The sequence below is a fragment of the Neophocaena asiaeorientalis genome, unplaced genomic scaffold (assembly GCF_003031525.2).
Source record: "Neophocaena asiaeorientalis asiaeorientalis breed wild unplaced genomic scaffold, Neophocaena_asiaeorientalis_V1.1 scaffold397, whole genome shotgun sequence".
Lineage (NCBI taxonomy): Eukaryota > Metazoa > Chordata > Mammalia > Artiodactyla > Phocoenidae > Neophocaena > Neophocaena asiaeorientalis.
Window position 1 is genome coordinate 146,270 of NW_020173231.1, and position 16,201 is coordinate 162,470.

The 16,201-nt window shown below is 39.5% G+C and overlaps 1 protein-coding gene, 1 non-coding gene and 1 pseudogene across 2 annotated transcripts in view; 2 read left to right on the top strand and 1 right to left on the bottom strand.

Annotated features, from left to right (window-relative positions):
• The window catches only part of ADGRA3 (adhesion G protein-coupled receptor A3), a 118,010-nt gene that overhangs the window by 62,725 nt on the left and 39,084 nt on the right, over positions 1 to 16,201 (bottom strand). Inside the window, exons 3-4 of the mRNA XM_024745560.1 lie at positions 9,063 to 9,134; positions 4,934 to 5,005 (exon numbers count right to left, since the gene is read on the bottom strand). The gene's annotated coding sequence lies outside the window, so the exon portion shown is untranslated. The remainder of the gene's footprint in view (positions 1 to 4,933; positions 5,006 to 9,062; positions 9,135 to 16,201) is intronic.
• On the top strand, positions 2,716 to 3,041 carry LOC112400047 (60S ribosomal protein L35a pseudogene; annotated as a pseudogene).
• Positions 11,096 to 11,221, top strand: LOC112400054 (U6atac minor spliceosomal RNA). Its single transcript, XR_003003360.1, has one exon. It is a non-coding gene; the product is annotated as a U6atac minor spliceosomal RNA (small nuclear RNA).

Below are 16,201 nucleotides of genomic sequence, written 5' to 3' on the forward strand. Positions count from 1 at the left end.
CCTATGTGAAATTATATGACTTCTGGGATTTACTTTAAAATGTACACAGGAAGACAAGAGATGTGAGGTGTAACTAAAACAAGACTGGCTATGAGTTACTAAGTGTTGAAACTGATTGATGGGTCCATGGAGGTTCCTTATACAATTACCTGTAATATTTTTTTCGATGTTTTGAAAGAGTCCATAGTAGTAAGTTGGAAATAAAAATACATTCTACAAATATAGGATTTAAGTATAAACAAAATAACTGCAGCTTACAGGGACCATTAGATTCTAATTACTACGTAACTTTATTCTAATTATTAGGTATTATAAATTTTTCTTTCCTTGGAAATCACAGAGGAGGCAATCACATTGGAGACAGACATGCCATCCTCTCAGTAAGTACCAACACAAACCAATTTTTCCTCCAGTGTTGGAACAGACTGCTATTTGTTTGGCTGGACACCTATGAAGTAATTGGCTTCGGCTGGTGGCCATAAAAACCTACACATACTTTAAAACATTAAAATCCCATTCCAACTCTGAGGTGCTTACACCAAAAGAAGCATAAGGAAACTGAGAATGACAACGTTCACAGCGAAGACACCGCTCTTGTGTCCTAATGTAGTTTACTGAATGGGGTGGTAGGTGAATTATCCACCTACTCCCACTCATGTTGTTTCTTACTCTGTCAATCTTTCTTTACTTACTTTTTGCTACACAGATATATTTGTATTCCTGTAAGTTAAGTGTGTATGATGCAGCATCTGTGTATATACAGGAATGTTTACCAGGGCAGATTTGTTAAAGGAGGAAGAAAGGAATCAGATAGTATCTACATGAACAGAGGAATAATTGACTAAATTATGATCTGTTCTATACTTGGAATGTTCTATAGCTATTCACATGAACTAAATCAATATGTATTCTCCTGAAAAGATATTAAGAATACATCAGTAAAAAAATTTTTAAGTAAAATGTTGAGTAGAGCACATTTTTAAAGCCCTATGTGAAAGCCTATACATTTCACATGTATGGGGGGGGGAAACGATAGAAAAATCTGAGAATATATACACCAGTTAGTACATGCTATCTCAGAAGGGTGTGTCTGAAGTGATGAAGGGGAGATTTAACTTTTGCTTCATATCTCTCTATATGGTTTATTACTTAACAGCACCAATAATTTTTAATTGTAAAAAGGAAGTTCTTATAAATATCACTCACCTATTATTTCTGATAGAAAAATATTAAAGGTATAATTTTCTTAGGGGAAAACAGGTTTTAAACTGATCAAAATTCATAAAGAAAAAAAAGGATATCTTTGCTTTTTTTGATCTCCTGACAATTTCTCTGTAAATTAACTTCCTAAGTGAAGGACAGACACTTCACTGAAGTCCATTATTGGGTCCCATCTTTGTCTGCCAGTTACTCCTAGGGTTACAATGGGACTCTCTGGGAGGATGGTTTCACTTCCCAGAATTTCTCCATCAATAAAGGCAGAGATCAATACATAGAATTAATCAATTTTATCCACCACACTCCAGTCCACTGAATCCTCTGACGTATTTTTTTTAAAAAGCCATTTTTGAATTTTTACACTGAATCACCAAAGCCAAGATGTTTCGATATGATAAGAAGTATGGGTGAGAATGCAACAGGGTGTCTGCCAAGGTTTCCAGCTCCTTTGGCTAAAAGGCCAAGTCAGTCCAAGATCCCAAGTTTCAGGGTAACCCAGAAAGTTCAGCTGAAGAGGTAGCTGAGGAAACAGCTAGAACAGTGATCCACTCTAGACTGATTTCTTTTGTACACTTAATCTTTGGGGTGGGAAATAATAATTAGGGAGCTTCTCTGATTCCTAACCTAAAAAATGTACTACATGAGGTGGATGGACCTAGAGTCTGTCATACAGAGTGAAGTAAGTGAGAAAGAGAAAAACAAATACTGTATGCTAACACATATATATGGAATCTAAAAAAGAGGTCATGAAGAACCTAGGGGCAAGACGGGAATAGAGACACAGACATAGAGAATGGACTTGAGGACATGGGGTGGGGGGAAGGGTAAGTTGGGACAAAGTAAGAGAGTGGCATTGACATATATACACTACCAAATGTAAAACAGATAGCTAGTGGGAAGCAGCCGCATAGCACAGGGAGATCAGCTCGGTGCTTTGTGACCACCTAGAGGGGTGAGATAGGGAGGGTGGGAGGGAGAGACATGCAAGAGGGAAGAGATATGGGGATATATGTGTAGGTATAACTGATTCACTTTGTTATAAAGCAGAAACTAACACACCATTGTAAAGCAATTATACTCCAATAAAGATGTTAAAAAAAATGTACTACATGTCCCTTAACTAATCAGATTCTCTTTTCCACCTGTTAGACTGAGAAAATGCTATTCTCCATGTCTGAAATACAAATTGTTATCAGCCTTCACAACTGGCATACAGCCTGGCTTAGAGAGCAGCCCACACAGAACACCCATTCAAAGTTTCCTGATCCACAGCTCTAGAACTATGTCAACCCAAATTATCACTGCAATGCATTCTTCAATATTAAGAAGCTACCTCAATTGCCAATTTTTCTTAGAACAGTATTTAAAGGATATGTCAGGTATAGTTCTATATATGCCATACTGTTGCATTTAAAAGAGCCACCATCACCCTTTCTATTTCAGCCTTCTTGGACCCTGTGGAGGCCTGCTGAGAACAGGACTTCTAACAGGACAAATATGTCTGGAAGGCTGTGATCCAAGGCCATTTTTCCTGGCTATAAGCAGGATCTACGGAACCAGAGGGAGCAAACGGCTCTCCTGAAAACTGAAGGTGTATATGCTCAAGATGAAACAATTCTATCTAGGCAGGAGATGTGCGCAAAACAAAGAACAACACAGTAACTCCTGGTGGAAAACCTAACAAAACCAGAGTAATCTGGGAAAAGATAACTTATGCTTATGGAAACAGTGGCATCATGGTTCATTCTAAATTCCAAAGCAACCTCCTTGCTAAGGCCATTGGACAGAGAATCCGTGTGACACTATACCCTTCATGGATTTAAACTTAATGAAAAGTAAATATATAAAACTGTGGATTTGTTTTCTTAAAAAAAAGAGCCACCATCATCTATTATTACATGGGCTACAAAAGCATCTCAATCAATCTCAAAGTAGGAAACGTGGTAGTGCTATTTCTGTTTTAATGATTAACCTGGATATATGTCCACTGTGTTCCATGACCTGTAAATTCTCACAAGTATCAGAGAATTGCTAAAAATGTAAGAGACAATCCAAGCTCTAAAACTTCCAAAAATGTTGCCTTTTAAGGCAGGAGGCAAATAATAATAATAATAGTAAGCATATAGTAACTTGCCTTAATGTAAGCACTGTCCCACACAGCTCTTTTGCCTAAAGAACATTTGCTGATGGGTCAAAAATCCCTAGACCAAAGCTACATATCCATCTGAAACCAAAGTCAAGAAAACGGTCAAAAAACTTCAGACTACCTTTTTCATTATTGGATTCATAGCTACCCAAAAGTATAACAAATTTTCTCCATAAACGCCTCAATTTGCCAATTCTTATACATTCCTCAAAACCCAAAATACAAAACTCTCGAGATAATGAAAGCACTGAAATGAAATTGTTTGTAATCCAGTTACAAAAAGGGAAACCGTAACTGATTTAATTAATTTCTCTCTATGAGTAAAGCTGTACACCAAATCAATCTTTTGTTTAAAAACATAAACTTGGCCAACTATCTTTCCTCCAGAATTAAAGGGCACACTGAAAAATACAAATTTGGTGACTAAGAAGCAGGAGTAACTTTATTCTGTTCTGGCAGGTGATTTGGAGACCCCTCCCTTACTGTACAGATGAAATGATCTCACTACTTAAGCCGCTATAGCTTTTTCAAAGTTAACTTGAACGAAACAGAAGAAACATTCTAAAAAGCTACAAAGAGAAAGAACCAGGCATAGGTGATCTCAATACTAGAACTTCTACCCCTAAATCCTGCATTTCACCCTGCACCCTATTTCTAGATTGCTCTTCTCTAAATCATGATTTTATGCCATTTTCCCACATCAATGTCTTTCAGTGGCTTCCTAGGGTTGAATGAGTTCTAAGCTTCAGTCTGCTTTTCATATGGTCTTGTATAAAGCTCTATTATAGATAACTGAACTTAATTCTAGTTACTCTCAGAGTCCATTTTAAAAATAAAATTAAAATATATTTGATGGCATATACAAAGTTCTGCACTTATATTAGATACAAATTATAAGATATAGGTATAGATAATTCAAATGCTAATTAATCCTTATAATAACTTTGAGGTATTATTAATCTTTATTTATTAATTAAGTAAACTTACTTTACTTACTTACTTTATTAATCTACTTTTTCATTTGAAAAAGAGAAAAGCTAAACAACTCACCTATAATCACAAGGTCAGAGGTGTGATTCAGATGGTCATTTTACTCCTAAGTCCAATGGCCTTCACCTTGACAGACTGGCCTCACTCTTATTTCTACCTCCTTTTATCATTTGCTTGACTTCTTTTCCTTTCTAATGATCTGGACCATCAGCTCAAGTTTCATCTCTTCCAAGAAATTTTCCCAAAGTGGCAAAGCTTTGATCACGTCTCTCAATGTGGACATGTTCCCGGGGGTATACATCGTGTGTGTGTGTGTGTGTGTGTGTGTGTGTGTGTGCATGTGTGCATGTGTGTGTGGTGTGTGGTGTGTGTGTGTGTGTTTGGGATGGAGGATATAATGCATTGTTATGTTCTGATGACATTATATCTCCATGATTAAATTTCCAGCTCCTTATATCCTACCACTTCTGTAACCTCTACAGTTGTTATTTTAATATTAAACATATAGGTGGTCATAAAAATTTGGGTACTGGTTCAAATGCTTCCTTGTATTATAATACGAAAGAAAGAGGTACTTACAGCCTAACCAGATTGGTGAGTCCTCGGAATATGTCTGCATTCAGACACCCTATTCGATTGTTTGTCAGATCCCTAGAGAGAAAGGGAAAAAGTGTCTTCAATTAGTTCTCTTGGTTAATGAAGGTTTCATACATTCAATATTCAAGAATGGCACCCAGGTATCACACAAGTCCTATCTTTTAAGCATCTCTGAAATATTCACCTATCTCAAGTGCAGCACTGAGAGAAGAAATTATCCTTGCTTTCACTTACTTCTGGCACATACAGGCTAAACACTGTTTAATTACAGTGCCCTTGATATTTCAAGCATTTACTCCTGTCAAATGACTCAAGATAAAACCGAAGTAGTAAAAATGAGACTCCATCTTACTGTCTGTGATGATCTACACAGCTAATCATGCTAGGTTAAGTTAGGGAACAGAGCCTGATCTCAGGCAACATCCAACGGACAATGGGTAAAAGGGCAAATTACCAAAATGCCGAAACTAACTTCCTCAAGAACATCTGAAACTTAATGCTTTCTAATTTCATTCCTTAAATACTCAGAAGTTTTGACTGTAATGAAAAAAAACAACTGAGTTAGCTTTTATTTTACAGATTTGTCATTTATGCTCCAAGTCAAATTACTTTATAACTATATCTAGGTAACGGCCCATTTTTTCCAGTCACTCCTAACTTCTTACAGTTCCTATCAAATGTTATTTTCTATCCATTTTTTTCTTCTCCTCAAGCCATGAAACTTTTTTCCTTTTAACTGTGTGATAATTTTAGTATTTTGTTCTATCTTTCTACACTATTTTTCTTCACACCAAGCACAGTGAATACAATTTTACATTTCAATCAGATTACATTTTAATTGGGAGGTAACTGACAATTTCTTCAAATGAGACAGCATGGCTTGCAACATTTTCCATCAGTGGATTTAGTATGAAAGCCCTAAAACAATTAATCTTAATTTTTCTCGGTTGTTAGATTTTAAATTATTGATCATTCTGAATTTCAATAAAAGAACTAAAACAAACTTTCTAAACCAAATTTTAAAAATATTTTTATCATATTTTCTTCAATGCCCATATTATTCTCTGTAATAGAAAAGCATATATTCTTTGAATTTCACTCTGAGTTACTCTTTAGAGACTTGTACCACCCATTTCTAAATTAAAACTGATTCTAAATTGTATACCTAGTAATGGGGAAAAAAATGTATTAGTCCGAGAGAAATTACAAAGACTTTGCATTTGAATCCGGTACCTACTCATTAACTTTTTCCTCTAGCTATTTCAAAAGCTAGTTTAGGTAATCCTGGTTTCCAAAAATTTCATAGCACTGCCTTCCCTTTCTTATGGAAACTTTTGATTAAAAAAAAAAAATCTTAAGCAATGAAAGTCTTTATCTGCATCTGCTGTGCTCCAGCTCCTCAGAATATTAACGTTAAGTATTTTTAATCGTGTGGGACTTTTTTAAAATTCCAGCTGATTTTCCTCTATTTCTGGGCTTTACTGTTTAAGAAAATTAGGCATCATCTTGTGAAGTGTTGCTTAAACTAGCATTTCTGTGCTCTATTCATTATCCTGTCTCAATTCTGAGCTTTAAATGGTGTAACTACCACTGATTCTTTGGGAAACAATTTCATTACAGCTATACCTATTTAAAATGGAATTTATGTATCGGTAATGGGTTTTCATTTGAATTGAGAATCAGCTTGAATTTGTTGATAAAGCAAAGGAGAAACTGGACGGGTCTAGGTTTTACCTACTTCTGGTAGTTTATTCTTCAGAAAGCCACTTAATCTTCCTGATCCAAATTATCTATAAAATAAAGGCAAAGGCATGGGACACTTACAAAAATACTTTACATGTGGCTGCCAAGTGAGATGCACAATTGAAATGAATGAATGATTGAAGGCCTCATAAGAAAAACTGCCTATAATCTAGAAGCAACTAGCAGAATATCTTTATATCTCATTGAGTTTACGTATAGGATTCTCTCAGCTTACAAGCTGATACCATAAGTTCAATTACAAGTTAGCTGTTTGGAATTAAGAATGAATTTTCTAGTGGGAAGAACATTATAAATGACAATTACCTCCCTAGGCAAGAACACAAGAGACTACTTAATGTGTAATGCAATGAAAAAATTCTAAGGCAACATCTGGGACAATAATAGTAATTAAGTGCTACTGAACAAGAATTATATTTATTTTGGATAGTAGTACTTGAAAAATTATTTACTGAAGGATAAAGAACTGGATGGAGAACCTAAGATATTCTATAGTATCCGTGAAACATCCTGATGAACCTGCTTTTTATTAACAGTCAAGTTTCATTCAATCTCTACCTTGACATGGAGATATTATCAGTATTAATCTCCCTATTACCAGAAAACAGAACACAGTGGTGTGGATCACAGGAGAGAATGAGTGGACTTGTCTGGCCATATGATGCCACACTCCTCCCTCCTTTTGGAAAAACAAGTTGGAAGGAAAATATTCTAGAAGTTCTCTAACTTCAGCATCAAAATCACTAGGAGGGACTGTGGAAACAAAGGTGGTTTAGCCTCAGCCCCAGAGTTTGATAGGGTACGTCTAGCACCTACACTCCTGTTCCCCACATGAGGACTCACATTCCATCCAAACATGATGTCAGTTTGCCCCAGTAAGAAACAAGAAAATGACTCATTGTTATACATCAAGCTCAGTTAGCTGCTACCCCTCCACTCCCGAATGCCTGTTTCTGGAGATGCACGTAGCCTACTGATGGCCGTGTTCCATGCCCCTGCCTGTGTCAGTATGGCTGAGTCCTAACAGCTTCAAAGACTCTTAGCAGCTGAACTCCAGCTACTGCTCCATCTCTCCGGAAGTATATTCCAATTCCATATTCAGGTTCTTGGTTGGTATATAACGATTCCACTGAACTGCAAACCTTCCAAGCAGTTCCTGAGTTCCCTTTGTATCTCTAGAGCCTGGCTCACTACTGGGCACACAGGATAGAATCAATGAATTTTTTTGTAACTGAATTGATGCTGATCTCTGTCTTCCCACTTCGATTACATTGCTATACCTGGTTGATACATTACTTTTACTGAACTCTAAACCCAGCTTGATCCACTGCAACTCTGACGCCACAAATCTCATCACATCAACTCCACAATGAAAAAGTTCTGCCAGTCCCTGCTGTCTAACAAATAGATTCGAAATTCTTCAACGTGGCAGGAGAGCATCAAAAGCCTAGTTCCCCCCTGGTCAGCTTATCTCCCAACGTTTTTTCCCCCTTTCTACTTGAAGCTCTGGCCAAAGGACATGTTCTTTCACACCTATGTCCGCTCTGCTTAGGATGCTCGTTCTGTTATTCTTCAGTATGTCTTCACCCCTCAGGGGCAAGGTCAAATCTAACAGCTGGCCGCTCTCAAGGCAGGTCATTCCCCTCTAAGGTGGTCCCCCTCCTTTCCCTGGCAGATTACTATCATTATTATTTAGGATGTATTTGCATTATCTATTTGCCCCCAAGAGTCTGTGAGCTCTTCCAGAGAAGTCAGAGCATAAGTAAGCAGCCCGCACTTAATAAATGCATTTAGAAGGAATAAAGGGTGGTGGGACAGTCCACATGGCTTGAGCACAGGGTGACCTCTCCAATATGAGCATGTTCACACAGCAACCGTGACATGAGCACAGTAAGGGGAGCAGGGGTGTTTAGCTTCAGAAATAATAAAAACTGGTCTTTAGGTTTTGAAATGATAATACATAGAGAAAATATATGGAAAAATGGCAAGATTTTAAATCATTAATAGAAAGGGGCCTCAATTTTTTAGGGCATTTACAAGAGACTGTTTAAACGTATTCATAACCTGAAAATCATCTACAGATTATGGCAGCTGGCAAAGCCAACCATCATGATTTCACTACCGTAAGAGGGATGCAACCATCTATCACCAAACAAATCATATTACTGTAAAAAATAAACTGCCTTCTAAGCTACTTACATTAAACACTCTGTTTCTCTATCTAGGACCTGGCTAGATGAACTTCTAAAAATTATTAAAAAGGCACTTTTTTATTGTGTTAAAGTTTAAAGTAGGTTAACAGCTACTTATAACGGTTCAAACTCATAAAGTCAGCAATTCAAACACTTACAATCGTTTTAGCGATGACAGTCCCCAAAAGGCACCTGGATCTATACTACTAATAAGATTGTTTCGGAGGTCCCTGTTAGAAATAAAATAAAAGTTATTTATATCTTGACACGGTAAGAAATGTTTAGGCACACTGCACCTACCTGCTCTACAGAAACAATAACAATCATAACGGGAGGAAACTGAAGCCGAAAAGGTTAAGCCAAAGTCATCCCAGCAGCAGAGCCAGAATTCAAAATCAAGAAATCTGGCTCTGGAGCCGTTTGTTTTGGTCAACATAAGAATAAAGGTATATGTCCAAAAGATATGTGTCTTAATATCATTCCAATTCAAAGTTATGACTAAACTACAATCTTACACATTATTTCTACAATCTCTTCCTTAGTATGCTACACTTCAGTTATCAAAATAAATCAGACTACATTTGTCACAAGCATAATTAAATTTCTTAAACCATTTTCAAAAATATACACTCTAAAATTCATGTCATTTACTTATCCATATTTTTTTCCTCCCCAGGCTTCTACGGCTAGGTTCTCTATAAAACAATATGTTAATTCACAAAATACAGCTCAAAGCAATGATCCACCAGCTCCCTATACCATGGCATCTGACAGCAGTCACAACTGACAGTAGTCCCCTGCTTATCCATGGGGGATACATTCCAAGACCCCTAGTGGATGCCTCAAACTGAAAATAGTACCAAACCCTATATATACTATGTTTTTTCCCCTATACATACCTATGGTAAAGTTTAATTTATAAATTAGGCACAGTAAGAGATCAACAATTAAATAGAACAATTATAACAATGTATTGTAATAAAAGTTATATAAAATTGGTCTCTCTCTCAAAGTATCTTATTATATAAATGTATTGTCTTTTCCATCTTAACTAAGGGTTTAACACACACTGTGGCCATAACTTTTGCCAAGTGAGGTATGACAACAAAACTAGTACAAATTTTCTTCCTTTTTCAAAATTTCACAGAGAGAAGATTCATTCTTACCATGAATCTAATCAACCTCAGCATACAATTTTTTTCCTCTCCTTATTAAAGTCAAGAACTTTCACCTTCCACCTAAGGTGCTTCACTTAAAGGAAGCACCTTACAGCTTCTCTTTAGCACATCCAAACCGCCAGCATCAGTATTCTCATGCTTTGGGGACGCTATTAAGTAAACCAAGGGTGACTTGAACACAAGCACTGTGAAACCTCAACAGTGGATCTGATACCCGGGACAGCTACTAAGTGACTCATGGGCAGGATATGCCGGACAAAGGGTTGATTCACATCCTGGGTGAGATGGCGCAAGATTTCATCACGCTACTCGGAAGAGTGTGTAATTTAAAACGTAGGCATTGTTTATTTCTGGAATTTTCTGTTTAATATTCTCTGACTGTGGTTAACCATAGGTAAATGAAACCACGGACAGCAGAGCCTCGGATGGGGTGGGGTGTCTTTTGTATCCCCGTTCTTCTCCAGTGCTCGGCTCTTCCATGCCAGCACACTACCACTGGGGGCACCAGTGAGCGTCACAGCCAGATCCCTCCTCCAGGGTGGATGTGGACCACCTGCTAAGGCACTGCTGTCCTCTGGGTGCCTGGGCTCTGCTGAGACTCCCCAGTTGCCCCACACAAGTGTCCAGCTAACCTCTGTAGAGAGCTGACCATCAGCCACAGGAGTGCTGAGAAGCAGAACAGTAGCCCACTTCCCACATGCCTGCCAGTGGCTGGCCCACAGTTCAACTCTGCTAGACACCCAAGGTAGGCCCATTCATCAGGACTCACTCATAACCTTGCCCAATGGAGGCTTGAGTGGCCTCTGGTCATCTCTTAGAATGCCTCAGGTCAGACTGTGAACAGAAACTCCAATTTCTCTTCTTCTGGGAGTCTTTCCGGAACAATGGCAACACTGCCTCCTCCGTGTGTGAGCTTCTGACGCCAATCCTCGTAATTATCCATCATTGTCTTCATAATTATTCAGCTTAGGGATACACATGGAGTTGGTGAAACAATACAGAAATGCAGAGCAGTGTTGTGTGAAAAGAAAGAAGGTTAGCACTCCCCTTGACAAGGATGGAAGAGGCCTTCGGGCCTGACAACATGCATACGGTTAAGGCATTGCCACCTATTTCGTGGCATCTAACCACTGTTTTTGTCATACAGAGTGAAGTAAGTCAGAAAGAGAAGAACAAATACCGTATGCTAACACATATATACGGAATCTTAAAAAAAAAAAAAAAAAAGGTTCTGAAGAACCTAGGGGCAAGACAGGAATAAAGACACAGATGTAGAGAATGGACTTGAGGACACGGGGAGGGGGAAGGGTAAGCTGGGACAAAGTGAGAGAGTGGCATGGACATATATACACTACCAAATGTAAAACAGATAGCTAGTGGGAAGCAGCCACATAGCACAGGGAGATCAGCTAGGTGCTTTGTGACCACCTAGAGGGGCGCGATATGGAGGGTGGGCGGGAGACACAAGAGGGAGGAGCTATGGGGACATATGTACATGTATAGCTGATTCACTTTGTTATAAAGCAGAAACTAACACACCATTGTAAAGCAATTATACCCCAATAAAGATGTTAAAAAAAAGAAATGCAGAGCAAAGCGCAATGCAAACCCAGGTGGCAGGTACCTCCCCGGGTTCTTTAGTCCCTCACTTAAGTTGAGAATTAAAAGGCCTTTCTGAAAGTAGTTCCTGGACCACTGGTGCCGCCTGTTATCACAACACTGAGGTGATGTGTCTCAGGATCTTTTATAATTATTGCCCCATCATGGCCATTCTAGCCTGTGAGAAGCAGCCTAAATTCTCAATAGAAAATCCTCAGTTTGCTTTCTCAAGCATCCAACTTGTCTACTTGTGCTTAAGAAAAGGACACTGAGGAAGGCTGACTGCAGTGAGCACAGATCCACATGTTTCCTCCCAGTAATGAGGGAGGCACATTCAATTTTACTGACACTAGCTAATGAAAACTAACCATTGTATGGCCTGCTTCATAACTTGCTATTTTTTTCTAATGGCTCATTCTAACTACATCTAACTAATACAGACAAGCTACAGAGTTAGGGCTGGTTTCTGGACAGGTTTCCTGGCAATTTCACAAAAGCATCCTGAGGAAACCGGCCCTCTGCCCCTCACAGTGCTGGTAAGTCACTGCTGTAAACCCAGCACTCTCGATGTGCCATCAACCGTGGCTTCCAGCACTATCCATGCTGTTTCATACAGGGTGATAGAGGCTGACCAGAAATTCTCAAGAATTCTCCTCTGGAAGCACAACCACAAGTGAATCCTGTGCACGTAAACGTCATGCCCACCAGCAAATCCTGTCCTGCCTTTTCCATGTCTCATTCCCACCCTAACGCATCATTCTTCCCCAGCTGGACGTAGAATTGCAATCGCACTCCCGATCCTCCAAATCAGAGACAGGTTCTTCTAAATAAAACTGAACCGTTGGGTACCTTGAAATTCTTTAAATAAAGGAAAGACTATTAAACATAGTATAAAATCTATGCTCTGATTATCATTACTAAGTTAGTATTTCACTGACCCAAACTCAGATTTTATGTTCCACAAAGATGGGGCCTTTGGGAGGTGAACAGGTCATGAGAGCAGAGACTTCATGAATGAGGTTAACACCTTTGTAAAAGAGACCCAGAGAGCTCCCGCAACCCCTTCCGCCAGGTGAGTGAGGCTGCAGCAAAAAGACAGCCAACTAGGAAGTGGGCCCTCACCAGACACCGAATCTGCTGGTGCCTTGGACTTCCCAGCCTCCAGAACTGTGAGAAATAAATTTTTGTTGTTGATAAGCCACCCAGCTTATGGTATCTTATTACAGCAGCCAGAATGAGCTTAGACAGATGATAAGTGGATGAAAAAGTAAACCATGGCTGAGAAACAGAATTACATTACCTGACCTTAATGATAAAAATCTTTTTAGTAAGTAAGAGCCACAGAATTATTAGGATATTCATAGACAATGTAGAGACTGCTGCATCTCATTCATAACCACTTACATTTCTCAATAAAGGTAGAGGGTCATGATGCAATTGACCTTCAAATAATTCAGAAAACGTGTACATGTAGGCATATTCCCATATAAAGGGAAAAACTAATGGCATGTTGTTGCTAATTACTGGGTAAGTAAATTTTTGATATGGGAGATTACTATAGGAGATTATTCTTTCCATTTTTCTGTATGTTGAAAATTTTAATTAAAAAGTTGGGAACAAAAATATTTTTAAGTCCCAGGAACTACAACTAATCATCAGGCCCAACTTATTAGTTCCCATCTCCCCTCCCCAACCAACCCCAATCCTATACCTCAAAGAGATAAGATGATTTTAGGAGAAAATTCAATCAATATGTTTTTGACCTATATTACACAAGCAAAAAAGTGCTGCAAAAAGAAATATATAATGTCAGTTCCATTTTTTCAAAACATATGTTTCCCTTTTCAGATTTTAAACAGTATCTACAACAGGAAGTGATTTAGATAAAGCAGTACATAAATTTGTGGTCAGTGATGTACTGCATGTGTTTCTACAAAATACCTCTCATGAATAACAGAGGACTATAATATGATTTAAACATAAACTTTTTCTTCAATAATAAAGAATCCTAGACATATTATATAATATTTAATAATAGCCATATTAATCAGGTATTGCCAAAAGATATTTATAGTCAGATTCTTTAACACCTCCCACTACTCTACACCAACCCACAGCTTCCCTAGTGAACACGAGTCTGACTTTAGGATCTACGGCTAAATCTGAATATGTTGCATCATTAAAATATAAATGAAAAGGCGCACAAGAATTGCTTAAACAAAGTTCAAGGAATATCTTAACTGTTGTTAAAAGAGCTAAGTCCTTTAGGAAAGAATGCAAGGTGTATCAGATAAGATGCTTTTTAGCTGCAAGTATCAGAAACCTTTACTTCAAAAGGCTTTAACAATAAAACAATAATTCTCACGGGGATTCCCTGGTGACGCAGTGGTTGAGAGTTCGCCTGCCGATGCAGGGGACACGGTTTGTGCCCCGGTCCAGGAAGATCCCACATGCCGCGGAGCGGCTGGGCCCGTGAGCCATGGCCGCTGAGCCTGCGCATCCGGAGCCTGTGCTCCGCAACAGGAGAGGCCACAACAGTGAGAGGCCCGCGTACCGCCAAAAAAATAATAAAATAAAATAATTCTCAGGCATTACAAGAAATCAACAAGTAGAGCAGCTTAAATGGGTGGTTCCATCCATCTCTCAGATCCACCCTTCTCAGAATGTCAAGTTTGCCTCCAGGCTGACCCTTAATCAGGGTGTGACATCCAGGTCTAGAAATCACCTCCAAGCAGAGTCATGAAAAAGAATGGACACTCTCCTTGTATCTTCTTAGGAGCCAAGAAATCTTCCTCCAAGCCTCACAGCTAACTACTCTTCATCTCTTATTGGCAATGCCTCTATCAACCCCTAGAGAAAGAGATGCTGTGGTGACCTAGAGCCATCATTTGGTGTGGGATGAAGGTTGGAAAGTCAAACACATTGGCCACTAAGCAATTCTAGAGTCAGGAATTAAGAGCATATAGGGGAGGTGTGTCACTAAATACCGGCAAATATATAACACAACCCAAGAATGACAATAAAAAATGAAGAGGGAGGTGGGAGAGAGGAAGGATAAATGGGTGGATGGATGAATTGATGGACAAGGTTAGAGACTGTAAACCACGTCTGGTTACCTTGAGCAATGCCTAAGACACAGTAAGTCTCAAAGGCTCTTTTTTCAATAAAGGATCCTCACCTTATTTATCTGATCAGCAACAACTGAGGCTTGACCCACACCCACCTCTCACTCCTCACACACTATACTTTCTCTGAGGCAATCTCATCACTACCTTGTCTCTAGACTCAAATTTGTATCTCTAGCCCAAACTTACCACTCCTGCGAGTTCCCTATCACATAAACAGCTATCTAACTCAACATCTACATCTGGACATCTCACAGCCACCTCAAAACTCAGCATAGCCCAAGTTCAATGCCGTATCAGAATCCCTAATCTGTGCTTTATCGAGCCCCCCAAGTGATTCTGATGCACATCAAGTTGGATAACCACCAATCCAGGATAAGGCACTGGTCTCTAAACAGAGATTATGCGCTTTAAATTATCTTAGATTTAACACAGCTCCCTACTTCCCCCTTATCCTCACCCCTCATTCCAGCAGTCAGAGCATCTTCTGCTCACAGTGGCTCAGAGTAAAAGCCAAGGTCCTTACAATGACCTACAGGGCCCTCTACAATCTAGCCCTCACCCCTCATACCTCTCTGGCCTCACTCGGCTCTCCTTGCTGTTGCTCAAACAAAAGCAGCATGCTTCACAGCACACCCTTTGCACCTACTATCCCTCTGCCTGTAACGTTCTTTCCCCAGGTGACTCAAGGCTCAATCATTTGTGCTAAGCCCCTGCACTATCACCATGCAAAACTCGCATACACACACAGTGCTGACACACCCAAACTCCACTCCATGTTTTCTTTACTCATAGTACGGTCATCCCTCAGTTCCAGAACCCCCACAAATACCAAAACACAGATGCTCAAGTCCTTTGTATAAAATGGCATAGTACAGTGGGTCCTCCATACCCATGGAAGGTGGAACCCTGGGCGGGGGGGGGCCGGGCAACTGTACTTATGCTGTAAAGCTGCTTGCTATGTTTACTATTCTGTTTCTCCCCACTGCAGCAGAAGCTCCATGAAGATAGGACCTCTGCTGTGTTCACTAATGAACTGCAAGCCTAGGACAGTGTGGGCTATTAATAAATATCTGTTGAGGGCTTCCCTGGTGGCGCAGTGGTTGACAGTCCGCCTGCCGAAGCAGGGGACAAGGGTTTGTGCCCCGGTCCGGGAAGATCCCACATGCCGCGGAGCGGCTGGGCCCGTGAGCCATGGCCACTGAGCCTGCGCGTTCGGAGCCTGTGCTCCGCAACGGGAGAGGCCACAACAGTGAGAGGCCCGCGTACCACAAAAGAAAAATAATAATAAAAATAAATAAATAAATATCTGTTGAACAATTTTAAATTAGCTACTCAGGAAAGACTTAATAATGGTTGAGGCAATATTTGTACCAAGCATTGATATTAGGCCAG